Source organism: Leptopilina heterotoma, unplaced genomic scaffold, assembly GCF_015476425.1.
Source record: "Leptopilina heterotoma isolate Lh14 unplaced genomic scaffold, ASM1547642v1 Lhet_65, whole genome shotgun sequence".
Lineage (NCBI taxonomy): Eukaryota > Metazoa > Arthropoda > Insecta > Hymenoptera > Figitidae > Leptopilina > Leptopilina heterotoma.
Genome location: NW_025111152.1, coordinates 3,627,699 through 3,652,920, shown reverse-complemented (window position 1 = coordinate 3,652,920; position 25,222 = coordinate 3,627,699). Strand labels below are relative to the sequence as shown.

The 25,222-nt window shown below is 29.1% G+C and overlaps 2 long non-coding RNA genes across 2 annotated transcripts; one reads left to right on the top strand and one right to left on the bottom strand.

Moving 5' to 3' along the window:
- Window positions 1-1,620: 1,620 nt before the first annotated feature.
- Window positions 1,621-2,501, bottom strand: LOC122510037. Its single transcript, XR_006302406.1, has 2 exons — window positions 2,352-2,501; window positions 1,621-1,762 (listed from the first exon to the last, which is right to left on the bottom strand). It is a non-coding gene; the product is annotated as an uncharacterized LOC122510037 (long non-coding RNA).
- A 20,491-nt stretch (window positions 2,502-22,992) lies between these two features.
- Window positions 22,993-24,218, top strand: LOC122510038. The gene is made up of 2 exons (XR_006302407.1): window positions 22,993-23,194; window positions 24,075-24,218. It is a non-coding gene; the product is annotated as an uncharacterized LOC122510038 (long non-coding RNA).
- Window positions 24,219-25,222: the final 1,004 nt, after the last annotated feature.

Genomic DNA, 25,222 nt, shown 5'->3' with positions numbered 1-25,222 from the left:
ATTTATTATTGATAATTTATGAGTTATATAAACAATTCTATAAACAACAAATTGGTTTTATAAATAATGAACATAGATTTCATGAATTACAACTATGTATTTAAATAGTGTTATATTTTATTAAGAGAAAGTGAAATGTAGTTACAATTTTGGTTTTAATAAGTCATAAATTTTGTTATTGTTAAAATATAATACGTGAAATTATTTTATTTTAAATTTTAAATTTAAAACTAAGTGACCGGCTTTACCCCACCTTCACGTGAGCGACTTAACCCCGAGTGTATTCCTCACATTTCAGAATAAATTTAATTAAATCTTTTTAAAATAAGACAAAACTATATATGAACTTCGAAGAATGACATCCAATAGCAACAAAAAAAATTTGCCAGATAAATTAATACTCAAAAATAATGATCGAAAAACTTAAAAATCTAAAAAAACGTTTATTTTCTGACACCTCTAAAAACATTTGATCGCCTCCGATTCTATGTTGAATTCGTGAAAGTAAACGAAAGTTCGTTAATATAAGTTGAATGTTAAGTACTATTCACAGTACCAATATCTCCATCATAGCGTCAAATCGCTAGTGAGCGGGTTTACCCCAGTCTCCCCTATATCAGAAAGTACTCTCATTTTATGTCCGCAGGTGAGATCTACAATTTAAAAAAAATTCAACCCAAAAGCTCTTGATGATTTCAAAATATGTATGAAAATGTGATGTTTACACACACACACACATATAGAATGACATTTTTTAAACATGTCATTTTTGAACTCCTGAGGTCAAATAACATAAAGATATGTCAAAAAATCGAACTCGAAAAATTTTGGTATTACAATACTTCCTCTATGAGGAAGTAATAAGAGAAGTTAAGAAAACTACTTAAATCAAGACTGAATAAAATAAGAGTGACCAAAAAGAAAAAAGCTTGTCAGGTTAAATCATCAATTAGCGATGGTAAAGTAGAAAATACACCTTGTCTCTATTGTAATGGTTATTATTTAGACTCAAGTGAAGGCTGGGCTGCTTGTTCTGTCTGCGGCCAATGGGCTCACTGCAGTTGTGCTGGTGTAGACCACGAAGATCAAGATGCAACCTTCACTTGTAAAATTTGTCGACAGAAATAGGTTGTTTTCCTTAGTACCCCATCTTACCACTTAGGGTACCCCATCTTACCCGCCGGTGAGGCAAGATGGGGAGATTTGAAATTTTTTCAATATTAATAATTATAAGCTTTTTTAAGAAACAGATGGCCTTTGTACGCCTTTTTTACGAAAGACTGATTCCCAAAGATGATAATTAAAAATAATAATGAAGTATATATTCGATAATTTTCGTTTTTTTGCGCTTTAAACCTTAAGTACCCCGTCTGGCCCCAATCTCCCCTACTTTGTTTATTTATAAATATATAAAATTTTTTGGAACGCCATTCGAAAGAGCGGTTTTTGGCCATTAAGAAATGCCTATTGCGGAATTTTTTTTGTAGAGTTTTTATGTTAAACTATAGTATCAAATCTTATGACAAAAAATTGTACATTTGGGCGTTTATAGAATCCCTAGATGAATTAAAATTTAACTCCCTTTTTTACAGTGTATTTCCAATAATAAAATAGAAACGATTGATTTATTTATATTTATTTCATTAATTATGCTCACAAATAATTGTAAACTTTAACAAATTTATGTTTCCATCGTGAAATTTGTAGTTTCAAGGTCATGCTGCTGCTCCATATCCATTTGCCCTTTCTAGTGCAGCTTTAGCTAAATTGAAAAGTGTGCAATAATTCTTATTAATAATGTTGTGCAACTTTAAATAAATTTTTTTAATTAATCTTTGCTGGTTCGATGATTTTTATTTCTTTCTTAATATTTTAATATTTAAATAAATATAATTTTTAAATATTTAATATTAAAATATATTTATAAAGCTGAAACTTGCGCCCAGTTATCAGCAACCACTTAAATTGATAATTAAATTCTAAAGTTAAATATTTTTTTTAAAAAGCTGTAACTGGCACTCAAATTTTTACACACACATAAATTTTTTAAAATTTGATGTTGGTATTAAAAAAATATATATTTAACTTTAAAATTTAATTTTTAAAATTAAGGCATTGCTGACAACTGGGTGCCGGTTTCACCTCTATAATGTAGTTTAATATTTAATTTAAATATTTATTTCTTTTTATTCGTTTTATACTTTTTTCTAATGCTTAAAAAATCCATTTTCCATTTATTATGACAAATTTAAAAGAATATTTTAATTTTTATTTGAAATTTTTGTAGCAAATATAATAATATTAATTCGTTTTATTTTTAATACTTTTGCAAATATTATTTGAAAACTTACCTGCTCCTGGGCCTGCCTCAATTGTAGTCCAGCAAATAATGAATACTGCTGCTACAAAAACAGTTGACAGGAATTTCATTGTTACTTTTGTTTTACGATTACTGTTTGCAAACAATTTGTAGAATGTAACATTTTCTTAAATTATTTTCGCCTTTTTATACTCGTGATAATCACTCGAAACTTGTTAATATTACTATTTATCAACCTTCTCATTGACTTATCTGTATTCGTCATGGAAAGACACGTTTAGACCGGTTATTATTTTTAAAGGTCCAGTTTCGTAGCTACATTTGTTATCAAGTTTATCACTAAACATTTTTTTTAATAATTATATTTTTTATGAAGAATTAAGAAATTACGCTTTAACTAGCATGGTATAGTATTTATAATGTCGAATAATATAATAAGATGAAAAAAAATGATTGTACATAGGTGAAATTGATTTTGGCGGGAAATTTGCATCATCATCTAATATCGTTGGTTATACATCATATGTACGATAGTTTCGTGTTTTTGCACACGTATTGCAATTACTGGAATCACATAGAATTCTGACAGCTGAACGAAGTCCAGGGTTTGTCGCTATCATCTGTGATTCCGTTCTGCATCATGTAATTCGTAGAACGTTGGTCCATGCTGTGCAGTATCAGCATTTAATGCTTCGAAAATACTATCGGTAAAATAATATATTTCCCGGTATACGTGTACCAATTCTTAATAAGTATTAGTGGCGATAATGTTCGATCGGAAAACAATTACCCAAGGAGAAAAGTTTTCTTACAAAACACTTACTTACAAAAACTTGCAATTTAACCTTCGCGCTCCGGAGCGGTCACCCGGGGTGACCAAACAATGAAAAAAGTTGTAAATCTGCTCGACTTTTGCATCAATCGAATGGCGATTTTAAGTCACTGAGCAAAATTTTATCTACTTTCGAAAAATAAAAAAATTATAATTTTTTTTATTTCTTCTTGTTTATTTATAACAATTAAAAAAGTATGTACGAGGCTACTGAAAATTTCCCGGGAGTTTATTTTGTCTATTGCAAAAAAATAAAATCGTCAAAGTTTTACAGTAAAATTGTTTTATATCAATAAATACAATATATTTTGATGTTACAATAAATTTTTTATTTGTTTACAAATTATTGTTGTTATTTGCCAACTTTACTTTACTTTTTTGTACTTGCCAGTTTTCCCGCTACCACCCCCTTTACACCCCCTTTATACCCCCACACGAGAGTTAGGGGATTGGCATTTCAGTTTTCAAAAAAAAAACACGAGTATGGTGTCTATTCTTATGTATTTTGGGTCGCTGAAACCGAAAAAGACCACTAAAAACAAATTCGTCTATCCCTTTACTCCCTAGAATACGGTGTCTTTTCCTATGTTTTTGGGGTCCCTGAAACCAAAAAAGACCACCAAACATAAATTAGTCCCTTCCTCCACGCCCTAAGTAGCTCTAGAGAAGATGTTGAACTTTTTGGTTTCATGAAAAGTCGTCTATACTTTTCATAAAACCAAAAATTTTAATCCCCTTTAGGGGGTAGTAAGAGAGGGATAGGATGTGAAGGAGAGGATTAATTTATGTTTGGTGGTCTTTTTCGGTTTCAGGGACCCAAAATACATAAGAATAGACACCCTACACGACTTTTTTTGAAAACTGAAATGCCAACAACCTCAATCTCGTGTGGGGGTGTAAAGGGGGTGGTAGCGGGAAAACTGGCAAGTACACAAATTTTTTAAGGTCATATTCGGTTTCAGCGACCCCTAGAACGCAGGAATATAAGGTTCTGTCCTCTGGGTCACGAAAAAAATTTTTTTTTTGTGGCTGTGTTATTAATTTGTTTTAAAATTGTTTAAAAAACGGTTTGAAAATTATATTACATATTATAATAATTACGTAATAATATTATATTGTATTATATAACTTGTTTTTATTTATTTTAATTTATATATTGCTAATCGTTTTTAAAAGTCATTTTTTTTTATTTAAAAACATAATAATTATAAAAAATAATACTTCCTTAAAATTGCAAAATTAATTTATCATTGAGGATAGCAATTATTTTACTATTTATTTATGTTCTATTAATATTTTATCATTTTTATTATTTATTTAAAAATTCCGCTATTACTTTATCGTTTATTTTTCAGTTCTAAATTACTTAATTTTAATTTTTTCGAAATATATTATTTATTTTCATATTTTTTCAATTAAATGTGAATTTATTGTTATTTGATTACTATTTTTGTAATTTTGAAAATAATAAAATCAATTCAACTGGCAATGATGAAAAAATCACTGTACCAGTATTGAACAAGTACTGCCTGTACCAACAAATGACTACTATCAATCAATTTTTCGGTCAAATGCTAATGCTATTTTAGCATTAGCGGACAGCACTGAGCCAGTACTCGTTAGAAGTGACCCAAAATTTTTTTGTAAAGTTTTCCTTAACCTTCGCGCTACCAACGATTTTTTATAACGCGGGCTCCGATGCGGTCACCCGGGGTGATCAAACGCTTTCTTATTTTTATTTTACAAAAACGATTTAATTTCATCAAAGTTTTTCCATATAATTACACTACCGTCGGGAATTATCGGTACGGCTGCACGAGCAGGGCCCGAAAACATACCAATCTTTAAATCACGATTTTTTTGGAAATACAAATGTCAGAAAATTAATTAATATACCATTCGAAATATTATTAAATTCAACGATTAATGATACATAACTGAAAATTTTTTAAATTTATACAAAGATTGCAGCAATCGACAAAATTGACAAAAAAATGAAAAAAATAAAATTTTTTTAAAAATTATTTCAACCCTTGCATATTCTTTAAAAATTGTAAAAAAAATTTTGAAACTTACATAGGTGTGATCATTTAAGCCTTATCTTTAATTTAAGACCAAAAGAGTTAACAAAATCTTATTCGGTTCGTGAGATATCTTTCTAAACGTCCGAGCATGTTTTTTGACAAATACATTGGATTAGTCGATTTTTAACGGTTTTTGGCTGAAAATGCTTGGCCGATTATAATGATATCTCACGAACCAAATAAGATTTTTAACTCTTTTGGTCTTAAATTAAAGATGAGACTTGAATGATTACACCTGTGTAAGTTTCAAATTTTTCCTACAATTTTTAAAAAATATGCAAAAGTTTAAAAGTTAAAAATTTTTCATTATAATAACGTCCAATTTGATCAATTTTTGACCGAGTTATAAGCATTTAAAACAAAAATTTCTTTAAAAAACGTCATTTTTTAAAAATCTGTATCTCCTGAACCGCTTTATGAAAAAATTTGAAAAAAATCAAGTTAGCTCATTTCAAAGAGTACTAAAAGAAAAAAAATGTTTAAAAAAAATTTGAGATGCAAAAGCAAAATAATTTCCGATTTGGCCTAGAATGCCGAATGCCCCATAAATACTACACTACTGTCCGTGAGTATCAGGACGCCCCTTTTTCATGAGTGGAAAAATGCTTAAAACGTAGAAAATAAGAATAACAAAAATTTTTCGCATTTTTTTCCTGAAAGCTAATGAAATTATGAAAAGACTGACACCTGATCGAAGAATTTTCGTTGACTATTCTGTCAGATACAGAAAAAATACTGGATTTTGCATGCTTTTCGTAATTTTTTAATTAGGGGAGCGTGGGGTAATGGGAGCTTTTAAATTTCACGTACTTAAAAGCCTCCAAATTCGCTGTAATGTCTAGAAAATCTTCTAAAACCTTTGTTTATATCATTCCAAAACAAACGATCACATTCTTGACAAATTTTTAGTAAAGACAAGGGAAAATGTATTTTTTGAGTTTTCGTTGTAAAATGCAAAATATTTCTAAACATCACCATAAGTAGTTAAAATCGGATTATTTAGTTCTGTTTTTTCATTATTATATAGGTAAATATTTGTGGATATGTATACTTGTATAAAAATCGAGATAATAATAAAATTTGTTTATGTTTTTTATTTTTTTATTCAAAATTTTGTCTTGTAAAAATTCTGTGGGGTAATGGGAGAATTAGTGTCAGCCCAAAGAATTTTCTTTACTAAGTTACAGCTTTCGTTATTTCTTTGAAAATTGTAAAAGATATCACCTTATGAACAAACTTTTAATTAAAAAATAATTTTTGGTGGAAAAAATGAAAAATTTAATTTCTTTCAAAAATTTTGTATTAAATTATAATTTAGGAAAAAATTTATTCTAAGTCTAAAGTTTTGGCTTCATTGTAAGTATTAACACTTTTTTCTATTAAAAAACAAAAAATATTCCTAAAAAATAAAAAAATTTTAAATTTCAAGTGAAAGCTTCCAATACCCCACAAATTTGGTGATGGCAAAAAATGTATTTTTTTTGAAAATTTTTTTTTTAAACAAATTATTGTTATTATTTACCAACTTTTTACTGAATGCACCCAGAAAGTTGCAGTTTTTTCCTAGATTTGCAATTTACTAAATTCTATATGATTACAGATAAAGAATAAAATTGAATTATTATTTAAACAATTTTTAAACAAATTTATTTATTTATTTATTTAGAAATATACAGGCTGATGCCCTTACATTAAAATTATAATCAGAACAATTGTCTAATACATTTAATCAATTAGGTTTATATCATTCTAACGACCTGGCTACCTAGTGTGCAAAGTTACAGAATAATTCTATAACTATTCCAGAACAAAAAGAACAAGTTCTGTAACTGGTGAGGAACAGGCAGGTCAAAATGTCGTCCCCCTGGAGGCACAAAATAGGAACCAAAGTTTGTAACAATTCTAGAACAAAACTAGAACATTGTTTTAGAACAAATATATAACAATTCTATAACAAAAACGATTTATCATAAATAATACCCAAGCAGAAATTTAATAGTTGCATAGAACAAATAAATGTTTATGAGTATGAATAAAAATATGAATAATTAATAGAATATCTTTTTTTGCAATAAGTTTTTAAAAAATATTTTTCTTATTTTCTTTAATAATTTAAACAGACTATCTTATTTATTTAAATTAATGACTAAATTATTATTATCATTGTTAATAATTATTTAAACTTATACTTTATGTAACAATATTCAGAATTATACACAGAACACTTAAAGCTAAGAATGAAAAATTTCGCACGCACGGGGGATCGAAACCTAGACCTAGAGGACACAAGTCGAATACGCATACCGCATAGCCACGCAAGCTTGGAAGTGATTTTACTTCAACTTCCTTTTGAATTGTGGGACCGTTATGTGCAGTGCTAAAATTATAAATTGAAATGTAACATAATTAATAAAAAAATAACTATATATGGGGCATTCCAGGCCAAATCGGAAATTATTTTGCTTTTGCATCTCAAATTTTTTTTAAACTTTTTTTTTCTTTTAGTACTCTTTGAAATGAGCTACCTTGAATTTTTTCATAAAGCGGTTCAGGAGATACAGATTTATGAAAAATGACGTTTTTTACGTAAATTTTTTTTAAATGCTTATAACTCGGTCAAAAATTGATCAAATTGGACGTTTTTATAATGAAAAGTTTTGTTTTCACCCCAGGCGCGAAAGACCAGTGCTGACGATGGGTTGAAACTTGACTCAGTCTTGAACGCCCAGCGTGGGTAACCCAGAGTTGAAGCAGTCTTTATATCATTGCTACTCAATATTGGTTCAGCATGGGACACCAATGTTCGTCCCATGCTCGATTTAACACTCGGTCAATCTTCGTGAGTGGAGCTTCAACATCCAGTCTTTATTCAAGCTTGAATCAATCTTGATAGTTTATTTATTACCGTGTGCACTTATAACAATATTAGATATAAATATTTATAAATTATTTAATATTAAAATATTATTAGTGATATTTTTTAGTAATTTTTTATACTATTTAAAAATTATTATTCTTATTATTAATTATTATTCATTATTATTAAATAATATAATAAGTATTATTATTATTGTTATTAAGATATCAATTGGTAAATAAATATTAATATTTATTTAGTGTATAATATTTATATTAATTACATAAGATTCATATCAATAAAGTTAAATTATTATATATTATTTTTTTTCTTGCACAGAGTCAAATTATTATTTCAAAGTTCAAGAGTTTCGTTTATCTGAAAAATTTTCAGTGAAAAAAATGTTCATTAGGTAGTAATAAATATTTATGCTTAGTAGTTTTACACTAGGATTAACTGTTTACTGAATATTATCAAAAATATATTTCTCGTCAAACGCGCGCGACTAAACACAAATAACCTTGAGATTTTACAGCGCGACGTTGCGATTGTCGTGCTCCCACCATCCCATCTACTCAATGCTTTCCCCTCATGACGTTACAGGCGGGGAGTGCATTGAGTAGATGGGATGGTGGGAGCACGACAATCGCAACGTCTCAAGGTTATTTTTGTGTTTAGTCGCGCGCGTTTGACGAAAAATATATTTTTGATAATATTCAGTAAACAGTTAAACCTAGTGTAAAACTACTAGGCATAAATATTTATTACTACCTAATGAGCATTTTTTTTACTGAAAATTTTTCAGATAAACGAAACTCTTGAACTTTGAAAATAATAATTTGACACTGTGCAAGAAAAAAAATAACATGTAATTTAACTTATAAAATTATCATAAAAAATATTTTAATATTAAATAATTTATAAATATTTATAGATAATATTGTACAGTGCACACGGTAATAAAGAAACTGAATATTGTATCAAGATTGACCGAGCCTTGAATCGAGCATGGGACGAACATTGGTATCCCATGTTGAGTGACGGCACTGGCATTGATATAGTAGATTAGGCGAGAAGCCTTCCAGCCTTCTGTGGCCGAGCGGTTTAAATGCGTGCGTTGAGAACTTCCGGTATGCGTTAGGGACGGGGTGCGTGAGTTTCGATCCCACATGCGAGCGAATATTTTTCATTCTTTGTTATAAGCGTTTATATAAAATAATAAAATTGTGTGTTGTGTTGTGAATAAAAAATGTGAACATGTTTATAAATAATGTTAAAAGTCTGTTAAAAATCAAGAAAAAAATGTAACGATTAACAGAAAAATTGTCTTTTTTTACTAAAATTATTTTTTTAAAATTACTATTCAAATGATATTTAATGTTAGTAATATATTATTATTTATATGAAAATAATATAATTATTACAAATAATAACTTATTGTCATTAAATGTATATATACACACATACATGAATTAAAATAACAATAATATTTATTATTATTATTAATAATTCATATATTCACATTATATTGAATAAACGTGAGAAACGAGTAAATTTGGGAACAGTGGAAGCAGTCTTGTTTCAGTCCTGCGTTAGGCGTCCGCAGCATTGATTGAGCATTGATGTCCAATGCTGAATCAAGGCTCGCGCTGCAGTCTGGAATCGGTGTTACATTAAAGCTTCGATCATTCCTGCTCTCGCTGATTCACTCATGCTCAATCAATGTTGACCAATGCTCGGCCAATCTTTATAAAGCCTGAACTCGGCGTCACTTCGCGCCTGGGACACGTAGTTTTTAATAAAAATATTTTTGAGATGCAAAAGCAAAATAATTTCCGATTTGGCCTGGAATGCCCCATATATATATAAATTTTTTTATTACAAATTAATAATATATAATTATGCTACAAATAATAACAAATTTTAATTAATTAGTTAATAATAATAATTTATTATTGTATTTTTATGATATACCTATTAATTAATAATAATTGATAATAAATTAATTAAATATTTGATGTTATTGTTGGTGAATAATGTTTTTAAAAATCTTGAAAATTTATGCAAGCTGACAGTGAAAAATTATTTAATTTTTCACGAATCATCGATACGAGTCTTTCTACGTATCTAAATTCAAAAGATTTTTTGTAATTCATGCAAAAACGCGGCTGCACTCTACACGGAAAGAAAGTTATTATATTAGTTATTATATTAGAAGTAGGGTAATGTCACCTTGAGTGGACCGCCTAAGCTTTTTTTCTTAAAAAATTCTTTATGACAGCAAATTAATCGGAGGTTTCTATTCCAAGCTTTAGTTTATATCCCTAGATAAGTGTTTATACCATAATAGCTTTGATTTTTTTTTATTTGGGAAAAACAATTGACTTTAAAAAAATAGCTCATTTTTAAGGAATGAAAAAAGTGTAACCTTGAGTGGACCACTCTTAAAAAATTGTAAAAGTTATTCTAAATTCTTTAATGTATTTAATATTTCTGATATATTGAAACAAAATTTATGCTTATGCAGCTTCAAACCATGTTTGTGTCGCAATGTTTACAAGTGAAACCATTTTCAATAATTTTGGCACATATCACATCAAAATCACAAAAAAATTAATAAAGAACATAAAACAGTTTCGAACTAATTTATTGTCAATTTATTTCCATAAAAATGGTAAACTGACATTAAAAATATAAAAAATAGGCAGTCCACTTATGGTTATAAACTGTGGTCCACTCATGGTGACATGCAACTTTTTATGGCAGACACCAAAATTTTTTTTGAGTCAAAATTATCACTTAAATAAACTAAGACAATCAATTTCAATGTCCAAAGTAGTAGGAAAAAAATAAGTTACCTTTTAAAGATTCCCGGTCATTTTCCCGAATGGCATTTCCCGATTGACCTTTTTCCCGAATAATTTTTTTCCCGAATTAATATGTTCCCGAATGATTTTTTTGTCAAATAGTTTATTTTCCCGAATAATTTTTTTCCCGAATTACTATGTTCCCGAATGATTTCTTTGTCGAATAGTTTATTTTCCCGAATAATTTTTTTCGAACATATTATTTCCTGAATGAGATATTTTGCAGCATTATTTTTTACAAATGTATTTATTAGAATGTATTTATTTGATAAAAAATAAAAATATATATAAATTATATAAAATAAAAAAATTATAAAAATATAAAGCGATTATAAAACAATATTATATAAAATAAAATTGAGGGACCGCAAAAAGTGCCCGTTTTATGTACATCGATAATTATGACAAAACGTAAGTAAAAAATTTCGGCCAAAAATTTTCTTAATCTGCGTGAAAATTGTAGTTGATCATAATTTTTAGTTTTTATTTAAGGGTAGTTAAACTCCTAATTCAACCCTCTAAAAATTGACAAATTATGAAATTCATACCACCATATATTCAACAAAAATAATTAATTATCATCGGTAAAACTGGTAAATAACGAAAATAAAAAATCCCTTTCATAAAAAAACAATCTCAATTACCTTAACATCCATAAAAATGTTTTCAACCCCCAAAAAAATAACCCTATTTGAAATATTGACCAAATTAAACACAAAAAAATTATTACTCCCCTAAATCTTCATAAAAAATATAAATAAAATCAACAAACTAGTGAGACTTAATTTCGTCGCTAAAGTAGATTAATCCACCCCACAAAAACTACCCCTAATTGAAAAAATTACAACATTACACATTTAAAAAATTATTACTTCGCAAAAACTTCACAAAAATTATAAATAAAATCAACTAACTAGCCAGACTTTAATTCCATGCTAGATTAGATTAATCAACCCCCCAAAAACTACCCTAATTGAAAATTTTACCATATTACACAATTAAAAAATTATTACTACACAAAATCTTCACGAAAATTATAAATAAAATCAACTAACTAGCCAGACTTTAATTCCATGCTAGAGTAGATTAATAAACCCCCCAAAAACTACCCCCAATTGAAATTTTACCATATTACACATTTAGGAAATTATTTCTACACAAATTCTTCACAAAAATTATAAATAAAATCAACTTACTAGCCAGACTTTAATTTCATGCTAGAATTAATCAATTAACCCCCAAAAACTACCCCTAATTAAAAATTTTACTATATTATACTTTTAAAAAATTTTACTCAGCAAAATCTTCACGAAAATTATAAATAAAATCAACTAAGTAGTGAGACTTATTTTCCTTGCTAAAGTAGATTAATCCACCCTACAAAAACTACCCCTAATTGGAAATTTTACCATATTACACACTTAAAAAATTATTACTCCGCAAAATCTTCACGAAAATCATAAATAAAATCAACTTACTAGCCAAACTTTAATTCCATGCTAGATTAGATTAATCAACCCCCTAAAAACTACCCCTAAATGAAATATTTCCATATTACACACTTAAAAAATTATTACTCCGCAAAATCTTCACGAAAATTATAAATAAAATCAACTTACTAGCCAGACTTTAATTCCATGCTAGAGTTAATCAATCAACCCCTCAAAAACTACCCCTAATTAAAAAATTTACCATATTACACATTTAGAAAAATATTACTTTTCAAAATATTCACGAAAATGAAGAAAAATCTTCGAAAATCTTCTAATTGAAAAATTAAATAAATAACACATAAGAATTATTTCTTTGCAAATTCTTCATGGAAATCATAAATAAAATCAACTAACTAGTGAGACTTCATTTTTATTGTAAAGTAGATTAGTCAACCTTCAAAAAACTATCCTTTATTGGTAAATAAACCAAATTACACACTTGAAAATTATTACTCTGCAAAATCTTTATGAAAGTAAAAATTAATTACTTCTTTATTTACATTTTGAATGATTCTATGTTTTTCATTTTAAAAGTATTAAGTTGTTTTTGAATTCATTTTTATTGGGAATACATTATGTTATTCTTAATGTCTAACAAATAGCGTGAGTGACTTATTTCTACCCCTGATTTTGCATAAGATATTTTTTTATTATCCCTAATTGTGTTAGTCATTTTTTGTATTTCCTTCGGTGTCGGTCATTGATGTTTTTAAATTATTTTATTTTTGGTTAGTTGGATTTAGTTGATTGGTGTATGAAAAAGGTCCTAGAGAAGTAAGTAATTTTAATAACTTACTTTCATCAACATTTTTATTTATGTATTGCATATTTGAAAAAACGGTTTATAAAAGCAAAGAATACTCTTTAACTCGTTAGTCTATTTTTAGGACATAAGAGTATTATCTATTCACAACATTTAAAAAAATTCTTGTAATTCGGTTAACTCATATTCACAGTCTTCAGAAATTTTTATTATTTTTCAATTATAAACGCGTCTTTTATAATAGTTTTCGTTCATTTCTACTAAACTAAAAATTTTTTATGTAGTGCTTGTTCTTTTACAGGTTAGTGTTAATTTATTAGAATTTTATTAAGCAGTGTATTATTCGTGGTTATTGCATGAATTTTTTAATAAAAAATGTCTTTTTCTACTTGCTTGGGCTGTGATGAGCCAAAGCGAAGTAAAAATGACAGATTTTTCTCTGTGAACAGTATAACAAATCCTCTCGTTATTATAAATAATTTGCGACAAACGCACAATGCAAAAAAGCGAAAATTGAATAAGATAGACGATATTCCAACTCAAAGTAAGGTGTGTAGATCGTGCTTTCATCTCAGTACACAACCAAATGTTTTAAATAATGTTGATCTAACTGAAGCGGACTTATCAGTTTATAGGAAAGGGCTTAAATCTCATAACCGTTGCACATTTGCATGCAAAAATGTTGAAAGGTTAGTTTTAATTCCAAAACAGATTCGCTATGATCTTCTCGTGAATTATAAATTCTTTGTTTCACATGACGCTCGTATGTGTAGTGAACATGTAGGCATCGAAAACTACTTGCCGTTTGTGCAGAAAGGGCAAAAAGTAGCAGCTGGAGAGCAACTAATGATTAGTGACCTTTTGATTGAATGCATCCAAGAATTAAAAGCCAATAAAAAGGCTGTGTTTGATATTGAAAATATTAATACGTTAGATAATGTTACATTGAAAGCTTGGTTTGCCTATGAAAAAGACGAATTTAATAAAATCTGTAGCTTCGTCCAAAAGTGCCAACCGAAGCATGTAGCTGTATTTTTGTGTAAAATTCGAACTTCTCTTTCTAATGAACAGCTTTCTTATCTGTTTGGTGTTTCTGACAGAACTATTGCTAATTATCTCACTTTAGCAAGAGAAGATCTTCTCGAAAACTTAGTTCCAAGAATGCTTAACAGTAATAATCGATCTGCATTGACTGAACATAATACACTTACAGCTAAAACACTCTTCGAAATTTCAGATGACAAGGCTTGCATATTATTTGATGCTACTTATCGACTAGCACAAAAATCCAAAAATTTTTCTGGTCAGAAGCAACTTTGGAGTGAACAAAAGAAAATGCCACTTACGAAACCTATGGTAGGATGTACACCTGATGGTTGGGTTCTTTTTGTTCTTGGGCCATTCGATGCTACCCATAATGATGCCACTATATTGAAGGAATGTTTCAACAGGTTTCCAGAAATGAATGTTATTAGTGAAGGTGATGCCATTGTGGTTGATCGAGGTTTTCGAGACGTCATTAAATTCCTTGAGGATACTAAAAACTTACGCGTGTTTTCTCCAGGGCTTGGACAACTTACTACTTTAGAAGCAAATCGTTCAAGATTTGTAACTAAAGTTCGTTGGGTGGTAGAACAACTTTTTGGACGATTAAAGAGCAAGTTCAAAATATTTTCTATTCCAGCTTACAATTCGACTTTAAGTCACGATTTTAAATCACTTTTAATAGCTTTTGCGTTATTAAATCTGTTTCACAAACCAATAATAAGTGATACTTCGTTTGAGAATGTGGCCGATATTATGAAATCTCGAGTAAACGTTCCAAATCGGTTAAAATCAGTAGTAGAAGACTACAATCTATCAAAGGTTAGAGCACCCTACATAGAAATCAACTACACTGCGATAGATAATGAGGAAAATAATGAAAAAATTCAATTTCCTAAGCTGGAGTTAGATGATCTGTACTATCTTAGTCTTGGTCCATACCAGATAAATAATGCGATTTCTTACTATGCTGAACACATGAAAGAAGGAACATTCCTCGTGCATAAGTTTGAACCGCATCGAAGACATCCAACAGCAAATATTAATTTTGAAACCTATGGCATTGTAGCTCAGCATATTTTACTTGTAAAAGCGTACATGAAATCCCGATTTCGTAGCGGAAAACACCATCACATTTTTGTTCTTGTAGATAAAGAAAAAGTAAGAAGAGACTCGATAATAGAATATTTTTGTACATGCGAAAGTGGGGCTCGGACAGTGGGTTGTTGCAGTCACGTGATGATGATAGTTTGGTACCTTGGATATGGTCAATACAATGGTGTTCAAGTACCAAATCCTGAAATCTGCGATATATCAATAACTATTCGAAAAGAACAACGTCCAATTAATTAGGTATTCTCCACAACGTTAAAAGTCTTCTCAGTCTGCTAAAAACAAGAAAATTATCAATCGGCCCTTTTCAGGGCCATGCATGATGAACAATTTTTAATTTTTTTGAAAATAAAAAATGTATTCCAATTCATAATCAGCAACACTGAAAAAAACTTTTAAATGTGTAATATTGTTAGTTTTTCGACTAGGGGTACTTCTTCAGGGCTGGATCGATTAATTCTAGCATGGAATTAAAGTCTGCTTAGCTAGTTCATTTTATTTATAATTTTAGTGATGATTTTGCGAAGTAATAATTTTTTAAATGTGTTATATGGTAAATTTTTTAATTTGGGGGTAGTTTTTAAGAGGTTGATTATTCTACTTTAGCGAGGAAATTAAGTCTCACTAGTTTGTTGATTGTATTTATAATTTTTGTGAAGATTTTGTGTAGTAAAATATTTTTAAATCTGCAATATGGTAAAATATTCAATTAAGGGTAGTTTTTTGGGGAGTTGATTAATCTAATTTAGCATGGGATGAAAGTCTGGCTAGTAAGTTGATTTCATTTATAAGTTTCGTGACGATTTTGCGGAGTAATAATTTTTTAAATGTGTAATGTGGTAATTTTTTCAATTAGGGGTAGTTTTTGTAGGGTGGATTAATCTACTTTAGCAAGGAAATTAAGTCTCACTACTTAGTTGATTTTATTTATAATTTTCGTCAAGATTTTGCGAAGTAAAAATTTTTTAAATCTGTAATATGGTAAAATTTTCAATTAGGGGTAGTTTTTGTGGGGTGGATTAATCTACTTTAGCATGGAATTAAAGTCTGGCTAGTAAGTTGATTTTATTTATAATTTTTGTGAAGAATTTGTGTAGAAATAATTTCCTAAATATGTAATATGGTAAAATTTCAATTGGGGGTAGTTTTTGGGGGGTTGATTAATCTACTCTAGCATGGAATTAAAGTCTGGCTAGTTAGTTGATTTTATTTATAATTTTCGTGAAGATTTTGTGTAGTAATAATTTTTTAATTGTGTAATATGGTAAAATTTTCAATTAGGGGTAGTTTTTGGGGGGTTGATTAATCTAATCTAGCATGGAATTAAAGTCTGCTTAGCTAGTTCATTTTATTTATAATTTTAGTGATGATTTTGCGAAGTAATAATTTTTAAAATGTGTAGTATGGTAAATTTTTTAATTAGGGGTAGTTTTTGAGGGGTTGATTAATCTACTTTAGCAAGTAAATTAAGTCTGACTAGTTAGTTGATTATATTTATAATTTTCGTGCAGATTTTGCTGAGTAAAATTTTTTAAAAGTATAATATAGTAAAATTTTTAATTAGGGGTAGTTTTTGGGGGTTAATTGATTAATTCTAGCATGGAATTAAAGTCTGCTTAGCTATTTGATTTTATTTATAATTTTTGTGAAGTTTTTGCGAAGTAATAATTTTTTAAATGTGTAATGTTGTAATTTTTTCAATTAGGGGTAGTTTTTGTGGGGTGGATTAATCTACTTTAGCGAGGAAATTAAGTTTGGCTAGTTAGTTGATTTTATTTATAATTTTCGTGAAGATTTTGTGTAGTAATAATTTTTTAATTGTGTAATATGGTAAAATTTTCAATTAGGGGTAGTTTTTGGGGGGTTGATTATTCTAATCTAGCATGGAATTAAAGTCTGGCTAGTTAGTTGATTTTATTTATAATTTTTGTGAAGTTTTTGCGAAGTAATAATTTTTTAAATGTGTAATGTTGTAATTTTTTCAATTAGGGGTAGTTTTTGTGGGGTGGATTAATCTACTTTAGCGACGAAATTAAGTCTCACTAGTTTGTTAATTTTATTTATATTTTTTATGAAGATTTAGGGGAGTAATAATTTTTTTGTGTTTAATTTGGTCAATATTTCAAATAGGGGTAGTTTTTTGGGGGTTGAAAACATTTTTAAGGATGTTAAGGTCATTGAGATTGTTTTTTTATGAAAGGGATTTTTTATTTTCGTTATTTACCAGTTTTACCGATGATAATTAATTATTTTTGTTGAATATATGGTGGTATGAATTTCATAATTTGTCAATTTTTAGAGGGATGAATTAGGAGTTTAACTACCCTTAAATAAAAACTAAAAATTATGATCAACTACAATTTTCACGCAGATTAAGAAAATTTTTGGCCGAAATTTTTTACTTACGTTTTGTCATAATTATCGATGTACATAAAACGGGCAAAAAACAGGCACTTTTTGCGGTCCCTCAAGCTCTGGCATTACATTCTTTAACTCGAAGACGCTTGCAATCCCAATAAGTATTGGGGTTGATTACTGTGGGTTTTTTCGATCGTAAATATATGAATCCACCAATAATTAATTTCGTGTCTTGAACTATTTTCGCGTCCATATTTTAAAATTTTTAAAATATTATTCTTATAACTTCCAAAAAAGCAAAAATTGACGTCTAAAACAATAGTAATTAATAATATAAATAGGTTTAATGTTACCATAGCAACGACCGTAAAAAATTAATTTTTGTAATTCTTACGAATACAATAATTCAAAAAAAGGTAATTCGTGAAAAAATTTTTCGAGAAATAAATTATTCGGGAGAAAAATAATTCGGGAAATTAATTATTCGGGAAAAAAATAATTCGGGAAAATAGATTCGGGAAAATAGTTATTCGGGAAAATCGTCATTCGGGAACTCTCATTCGGGAAAATGGGCAGGAACGCCTTTTAAAACTTAAATTTTACACTACTTTTACACTTCCGAATCACTTTACTCATTGTAAGAGCGACTTCTTTTTTGGTTTGTGTTCTTAAAAATGCGTTACATCAAACAATAACGTATATGATTATTGCGGAACATAAATTCTTACGGTTTCTAGATGCGGTGTTGCTATTCGTTTTATTTATTTCACGTTTCCGCTGTCAGATAACTTAAAAACTCAGGTGGTCCACTCAAAGTGGCGGTCCACTCAATGTGACATTACCCTATTAAACTTTAATAAAAATTATACTATATTTAGTAACGTTATATCAAATATCGAAAACTTTTAACAAATTTTACTATAACTTTACTAAATTTTATATAGGTAGGGGAAGTGCGCCGGTTGTGGGCACCCCTACGTAAACTTTGACAGCAAGAAGATTTTACTGATCTAAGTATTGCAACTCGTGTTCGTTGACAATACGGTCTTTTCGTATTGATATCGAAACAAATATATGCATTTGTGTAATAGCTGTGAGCATAATAAAGAAAATTTGCATTAAATAAATAAAAAAGTAATTTTGTATTGTTTTCGAAGAGCAACATATGGGTGTAGATTCGTTCAGAAAAAAGGGTTTAATTTTTTTTTTGCAGTGTTGATCTTTTTAAAAAATGACTGTCATTCCCGGTTGTGGGCACCTTTATGTTAAGGAGGCTCTACCATCTGACAATGATGTGGACTACTGTCTCATCTATCTAAACTTTCTGCCAAGGAAAGTGACAGCCGCAAACTCCATTAAATGCGATGAATATAGTCGATCAGTGCATTAGAAGTGCGTCATGGTATGCGTACTAGCTACTTCACATGCAAGCATTATACTTTTGTTAGCGATGAGCATAGTGTGAAAACGTGTCATCATTTTTGTTCTTTATCCCGGCAAAGTCTCTTAAAATAAAGAAACTTTAATTTCTTCTTTATTTGTAATGGTTTCCTTTAATATTTTTTCATTTTTAGCGGATTTTTCAAGGGTGCCCACAACCGGGTACAAAAATTTTTTTGTCAAAAAATTTCCATTTCACTAAATTTCTAATAAAACTTTTTTATTTAAAGGAATCAATTTAATTCCTTCACTGACAGTCATCTTAGACCTCTAGCTTTAAATTCGTACACATATATTTGTATAATATGCACATGGACAAATGTTATGAGGCAAAAACAAAAGGGTGCCCACAACCGGAACTCTTCCCTTACGTTTTGTTAAAGTTTTACAGTAAAAAGAAAGTCTTATTTTAAAGCAGAAAAGCAGCCTTAAATTAGGATACAACATTTTTGAATCCTTTAACATTATAGCAGACAGTGCTGAATTTAAGACCGATCATAATAAATGAAGATTTACTGGGTTAGTTTTGTTGATAGCAAAATTTTCCTTTGTAGCATTTTGTCCTACACTTGTAAAATACTTTTATAAAATTTAATAATAACATTTTTCCGTGTAGTGAAAATAAACACGAGTTTACAGTGAAAGAACAGTTATATTAAATTTTTGTAACAGTGTTCTAGAACACTGTAGGAACAATGTTACTTCAAAATTCTATAACTAATTTAGAACAAATGTTACATGTCTGTTATAGAACAGATACAGAACAACTGCTCCAGAACAAATTTAGAACAAAGCTCTAGAACTGTTCTACAATAAAATTGTAACACTTGTTCTAGAACACTGTTCGTTTTTTGGTCTAGAACAGTTATAGTACGTGCACACTGGGTAACAATAATTTGAGAAGAGAATTCTCCGCAACTGTAACTTAAAGCTAAATTCGGAAGTATTAAAAAAGTCGATATCATAATTCTTTACAACATCATTTCCCTCTTTACACTGCCTATAAAAAACAGCATTTAGGCTATAATTGGTTCTATGAAATTTTAAGTTAAAAAAAGAGCAATTTCTTGTAGACCTAATTGGAACTGCGAATTTAATGCTTGATAAAATCGAAGGATAATCAATTTTCCCATTAAGAATATTATATAAAAACAATAAATCAATGTATAAGAATCTGAATTTAATTGTTGGTATGTTCAAAATCTCACGCAAATTGGTATAGTCATGACCAAAGTAATCATAGGGGAGTCTCAGTCTTCGTGCCGAAAATCTCAAAAACCTGTTCTGTACCCTTTCAATTCTGACCCAATCCACATTGTAATATGGAGACCATGTCAGAGAAGCAAAGTCTACCAATGATCGAACTAGTGAAAAATATAAAAGTTTAATTGTCGAAGCATTTCTAAAATCGGATGCGTTTCTTATGATGAAACCAAGTGTTTTGACAGCTGTGTTTACTGTACAATCAATATGATAAGCAAAAGAAAAAGATTCAGACATGATTACACCCAGATCACGCACCCGACCCACTCTATTAAGTTCAGTTGAATCAATATTATATCGATGTCTCAAAATTATAGATTTCTTCGAGAAAGAAATAACAGAACATTTTTTTTGATTAAGCAAAAGATGTTTTTTCGTAAATTAATAATTTGTTTATAAATTCTAATCTGTAATCATTTAAGGTTTAGTAAATTGCAAAATTAGGAAAAAACTACAACTTTCTAGGTGCATTCCGTACAAAGTTTGTAAATAACAACAATAATTTGTTTAAACAAATAAAAAATTTATTGTAACATCAAAATATATTGTATTTATTGATAAAAAACAATTTTACTGTAAAACTTTGATGATTTAATTTTTTCGCAATATACAAAACAAACTCCCGGGCAATTTTCAGTAGCCTCGTACACTACCGTCGGGAATTGTCGGTACGGCTGCACGCGCAGGGCCCGAAAACATACCAATCTTTAAATCACGATTTCTTTGTAAATACAAATGTTAGAAAATTAATAAATATACCAATTTAAAGGTTGTTAAATTCTGCGATTAATTATACATAACTAAAAATTTTTATGATTTATAAAAAGATTGTAACAATCGACAAAGTTGACAAAAAAATTTTTTAAATACATTTTTTTTGAAATTATTTCAACCCATGCATATTTTTTAAAAATTGTAGGAAAAATTTGAAGCTTACATAGGTGTTATCATTCAAGTCTCATCTTTAATTTAAGACCAAAAGAGTTAAAAATCTTATTTGGTTCGTGAGATATCATTATAATCGGCCAAGCATTTTCAGCCAAAAACCGTTAAAAATCGACTAATCCAATGTATTTGTCAAAAAACATGCTCGGACGTTTAGAAAGATATCTCACGAACCGAATAAGATTTTGTTAACTCTTTTGGTCTTAAATTAAAGATAAGGCTTAAACAATAATCATACCTGTATAAGTTTCAAAATTTTCCTACAATTTTTAAGGAATATGCAAGGGTTGAAATATTTTTTTAAAAAAATTTATTTTTTTCATTTTTTGTCGATTGCTGCAATCTTTGTATAAATTACAAAAATTTTCATTTATGTATCATTAATCGTTGAATTTAATAATCTTTTGAATGGTATATTAAATAATTTTCTAAAATTTGTATTTCTTTATAATTTTTTTATTTTTCGAAAGTAGATAAAATTTTGCTCAGTGACTTAAAATCGCCATTCGATTGATGCAAAAGTCGAGCAGATTTACAACTTTTTTCATTGTTTGGTCACCCCGGGTGACCGCTCCGGAGCGCGAAGGTTAAATTGCAAGTTTTTGTAAGTAAGTGTTTTGTAAGAAAACTTTTCTCCTTGGGTAATTGTTTTCCGATCGAACATTATCGCCACTAATACTTATTAAGAATTGGTACACGTATACCGGGAAATATATTATTTTACCGATAATATTTTCGAAGCATTAAATGCTGATACTGCACAGCATGGACCAACGTTCTTTGAATTATATGATGCAGAACGGAATCACAGATGATAGCGACAAACCCTGGACTTCGTTCAGCTGTCAGAATTCTATGTGATTCCAGTAATTGCAATACGTGTGCAGAAACACGAAACTATCGTACATTCACTGTAAAAAATTTAGGGAGTTAACGGACTCGGGAGTTGGGAGTGAAATTTTTCGAGTTAAAAATCAACTCCAAAAGAGAGTTAATTTCTAACTCCCTTCATTCAACACCCGCGCGAGTTATTTTTTCCTTGGGGAGTTAGCATTTTGGTGTGAAGTTTTAACTCTGTTTATTTAACTCCCCTGGCATTACCTCCCCAATGGGTGCGACTTTTATAGAATCCCCTGGGGAGTTAAAATTTAACTCCTTTTTTTTACAGTGTATGAAGGAGTTTACACCGTAAGCCTTAAATATAAGCCTCTGCGCGCATAAACAGATATACCTCCAGGAGCATATATTTGCGCCTGCGCGAACACGTGGTCAAGGCAAACTCTTTCACAACACAGCTGCAGGCAAACACTTTGCGCAGACGCAAGTATATCCTCATGGAGGCATATCCGTTTATGCTCGCGGAGGCTTATATTTAAGGCTTACGGTGTAAACTCCTTCTATGATATATAACCAACGATATTAGGTGATGATGCAAATTTCCCGCCATGCTAGTTAAAGCGTAAATCCTTAATTCTTCATAAAAAATATAATTTTTTTAAAAAAATGTTTAGTGATAAACTTGATAACAAATGTAACTATGAAACTGGACCTTTAAAAATAATAACCGGTCTAAACGTGTCTTTCCATGACGAATACAGATAAGTCAATGAGAAGGTTGATAAATAGTAACATTAATAAGTTTCGAGTGATTATCCCTAGTATAAAAAGGCGAAAATAGGCGAAAAGTTACATTCTACAAATTGTTTGCAAACTGTAATCGTAAAACAAAAGTAACAATGAAATTCCTTTCAACTGTATTTGTAGCAGCAGTATTCATTATTTGCTGGACTACAATTGAGGCAGGCGCAGGAGCAGGTAAGTTTTCAAATAATATTTGCAAAAGTATTAAAAATAAAACGAATTACAGTCGGGTCCCCATACTGTTACATTTTCAGAAATTTCCCACTTCTCCAGACTCAGCTCTGTTATGTGCTCAAATTATGCTTACTGCGCACCTTTTAGGAACGTAAATATATACACCTCAAGTTTGGCCTAGAAGTATATGCACCCTTTTCCTTTGTCTTAAGAATACGGCCCTGAAAATTAGTGACGTAACGTGACGTCACCTAACACTTCTGAATTTGGAGGTTATGCAAAAACATAACACTACTGAGGACATAACAGTTTGGAATTTAACAGTATGGGGACCCGACTGTAATATTATTATATTTGCTACAAAAATTTCAAATAAAAATTAAAATATTCTTTTAAATTTTTCATAATAAATGGAAAATGGATTTTTTAGGCATCAGAAAAAAGTATAAAACGAATAAAAAGAAGTAAATATTTAAATTAAATATTAAAATACATTATGAAGGTGAAACCGATACCCAGTTGTCAGCAATGACTTAATTTTAAAAATTGAATTTTAAAGTTAAATATATATTTTTTAATACCAACATCAAATTTTGAAAAATTTTTTTGTGTGCTTAAAACTGAGTGCCAGTTAAAGCTTTTTAAAAAATATTTAACTTTAAAATTTAATTATCAAATTTAAGTGGTCGCTGATAACTGGGTGCAAGTTTCAGCTTCATAAGTATATTTTAATATTAAATATTTAAAAATTATATTTATTTAAATATTAAAATATTAAGAAAGAAATAAAAATCATCAAACCAGTAAAGATTAATTAAAAAAATTTATTTAAAGTTGCACAACATTATTAATAAGAATTATTGCACACTTTTCAATTTAGCTAAAGCTGCACTAGAAAGGGCAAATGGATATGGAGCAGCAGCATGACCTTGAAACTACAAATTTCACGATGGAAACATATAAATTTGTTAAAGTTTTCAATTATTTGTGAGCATAATTAATGAAATAAATATAAATACATCAATCGTTTCTATTTTATTATTGGAAATACACTGTAAAAAAGGGAGTTAAATTTTAACTCATCTGGGGATTCTATAAAACTCGCACCCAATGGGGAGTTAAAGTGAAGATACATATAGTTGGATGAAGGGACTTAAAACTTTAAATCTCTATGCTTACTTTTTAAGGTATAAACACCAAAAAAATGACAAAATAACTCACGTGGTAGTTGATGCTTAACACCCCTTTTTCACTCTTGGTAAAAGTAAAAAGTTACTAAAATAACTTTTTGTGGGAGTTGATATTTAACTCGAAAATTTTTACACGAAAATCTTTTACAGTATAGGTACTTGCGTTTGCGAAGGCAAAAATAGGCCTCACTTTACTGTTTTTTTAACAATCATTTTATTTGAAATATTAAAAACGTTTTTTGCATCTTAAAATACAATATTAAAACTACAAAAAAATTGCTTCGTTTTTCAACTGTTATTTACAATTCTTGGTATTTCATCATTGACCGGCTCTTTGCCGTTTCTTAAGGGGTTATACTACTACTAACTAATTCTAACTAATTCTCTGTGGAGTTCTGTAAATTCACAGTATTTATTTCTCCATAATTACTATCAAATTTTGAGAATTTACAAGGCGATAATGTAAATTTACATTATTTTTTATGTAAATTTACAACAGTATTTACTATAATTTTACAGTGAATTATTCCTTAATTACAGTCAGAATTTTTTTCAAATTTATTGTTAATATTTCCTATTTTAATTAGAAATGTTTCTACATGTTTCTCCATGTGGAAGGGTTTCCGGAAAATTTCCGGAAATTTTTTTTTTTTGTACGGAAATATTTTGGAAAATTTGCGGAAATTTATTTTTTTTACGGAAATCTTCCGGAAACACTGTGTGATAGAAAAATGGCACTTCAAATCGGACCTATCCTAACTTTTTCGTCTTGAAAAACTAAAAAAGTAGTATGTTTGAAATTTTCCAAAAACCTTCAAAATTTAATTTTTTGGGAAAA